Source organism: Colletes latitarsis, unplaced genomic scaffold (assembly GCF_051014445.1).
Source record: "Colletes latitarsis isolate SP2378_abdomen unplaced genomic scaffold, iyColLati1 scaffold0168, whole genome shotgun sequence".
Classification (NCBI taxonomy): Eukaryota; Metazoa; Arthropoda; class Insecta; order Hymenoptera; family Colletidae; genus Colletes; species Colletes latitarsis.
In genome coordinates this window covers 12,501-15,000 of record NW_027488517.1, presented here as the reverse complement: position 1 = coordinate 15,000, position 2,500 = coordinate 12,501, and the positions used below count along the sequence as shown (strand labels likewise).

General features: G+C 48.8%; 1 non-coding gene across 1 annotated transcript; it reads right to left on the bottom strand.

Annotated features, from left to right (window-relative positions):
- Positions 1-991: 991 nt before the first annotated feature.
- LOC143351405 (5.8S ribosomal RNA) lies at positions 992-1,146 on the bottom strand. Its single transcript, XR_013081730.1, has one exon. It is a non-coding gene; the product is annotated as a 5.8S ribosomal RNA (ribosomal RNA).
- Between the last annotated feature and the right edge of the window lie 1,354 nt (positions 1,147-2,500).

Sequence of the window (2,500 nt, the reverse complement as noted above, 5' to 3'; positions counted from 1 at the left end):
TCATTCGTTCGATGCGAAACGCTCGCTAGGCGTAACCGGCTGATTACTTTTAACGTCCTTCCGTCGCTTTTCAAATTAAAGAAGAACCACGGTGTGTGTCTATGATAGAACTACCCGATCCGATTTTCGTTGATTCTTTGATAGTCTACCAAAGTCCACCGTAAGTTCGAAAGAAAAGCATTCGTGGACTGGACGACCGGCTAAACGCGCGGTCTCGCAATCGATATACATATTCGTAACAAAGAGAGACATGGGGCGACCAACTTCTCAGAGTATATCCCTTCTTTTGGGTTCCGTTCGTATCGCGCTTCTCGTCGTGTTCGTTCGAGCCTCTCCATAGAGGATGATCGTCCGATTCGTTTGATAAATTATCATTTTTCCCTGGGGCTGTACGAACGAACAGAGAGGAAGACGACGACCGACGGATACCACAAATTTCACGTGGTAGGGCATATATTACATATCATAATTATCAGTGTTTGGTCAAATTTCTTTCCAGTGTCCTTTTTGTTATGCTCCAAAACTAGTATACGCTTTATTTTCTCTTTCCTTTGCATAAATTATTAACTTCGGGCAACGTCGGGAGCGCCGGTAATCATTAGATTTGTACGAAACGCGATTTGCGCCCCACGGTGGTTTTTAGTGCCGTCAAAGTCAGAAATCGTAGGAGCGGTGCTTTAACGGGCGGTCGTGATGATACTCCAGACAACACGACGCACGACGCCGTAAAACACTCGCGCGAGTCCAGACTGATCTCTGCCTCACCACGCAAGGGGTGCGCAAACTTGCCAATAATATATAATATTTATTCTTTTTCGTACGTCCAGCGACAAACGCCAACGAAATACCCAAATTCTCGCTCGTACGTTGATACCTTTCTCTTCATCGACCCGGCTCCGAAACGTTCTTCGCCATCTCCCCGAAAGGAGAGGTAAACGACGGCGGGGTTAGGGAATCTGAGAACAACGCAAGCAGTTTTAGGACAAGTGAACGACCCTCAGCCAGGCGTGGTCCAGGAATTTTATCCGTGGACCGCAATGTGCGTTCGAAATGTCGATGTTCATGTGTCCTGCAGTTCACACGTTGACGCGCAATTAGCTGCGTTCTTCATCGACCCACGAGCCAAGTGATCCACCGTTCAGGGTAATCATATACAATTTACAATTTTTCTCTTTGTATTTAAAAATGCTCCTTGTTCTTTGCTTTAAAAATATTCGATGTTCGCACCTCCGACCAGCGTATCGACGGAGGATTGAACGCGCCATATCGACGACAAAAGTTTCTTTTTGTTTCCTGAATGACGGAAAACCATCGTTCGACGGCCGGGCGTACAGTACATTCAAAAGCCTTTGCGCGTGGCTGCGACCAAACGGGTATAATACACCCGTATATTCTTGGTTCCGAACAGTAACTTCACGCGCAATCGGGCGAACGCACGCGGCAGCGCCCATCGGTTGCTCGATGAAATCGATGCGATAAACTACAGCCTTCTCGGCTGGTCGTCGTTAGTCGCGCGAGCAACGGATGGCCGCACAATCGACGCGTCGTCGTTTGCGATTATTCGCCTCACGTTAGCCATGAGTATGTATATTATTCATTTACGAACGAACGCGGCAGCGTCCATCGGTTGCTCGATGAAATCGATGCGATAAACTACAGCCGTCTCGGCTGGTCGTCGTTAGTCGCGCGAGCAACGATGGCCGCAAAATCGACGCGTCGTCGTTTGCGATTATTCGCCTCAAGTTAGCCATGAGTATGTATAACATTCATTTACGAACGAACGCGGCAGCGTCCATCGGTTGCTCGATGAAATCGATGCGATAAACTACAGCCGTTTCGGCTGGTCGTCGTTAGTCGCGCGAGCAACGATGGCCGCAAAATCGACGCGTCGTCGTTTGCGATTATTCGCCTCAAGTTAGCCATGAGTATGTATATTATTCATTTACGAACGAACGCGGCAGCGTCCATCGGTTGCTCGATGAAATCGATGCGATAAACTACAGCCGTTTCGGCTGGTCGTCGTTAGTCGCGCGAGCAACGATGGCCGCAAAATCGACGCGTCGTCGTTTGCGATTATTCGCCTCAAGTTAGCCATGAGTATGTATATTATTCATTTACGAACGAACGCGGCAGCGTCCATCGGTTGCTCGATGAAATCGATGCGATAAACTACAGCCGTTTCGGCTGGTCGTCGTTAGTCGCGCGAGCAACGATGGCCGCAAAATCGACGCGTCGTCGTTTGCGATTATTCGCCTCAAGTTAGCCATGAGTATGTATATTATTCATTTACGAACGAACGCGGCAGCGTCCATCGGTTGCTCGATGAAATCGATGCGATAAACTACAGCCGTTTCGGCTGGTCGTCGTTAGTCGCGCGAGCAACGATGGCCGCAAAATCGACGCGTCGTCGTTTGCGATTATTCGCCTCAAGTTAGCCATGAGTATGTATATTATTCATTTACGAACGAACGCGGCAGCGTCCACCGGTTGCTCGATGAAA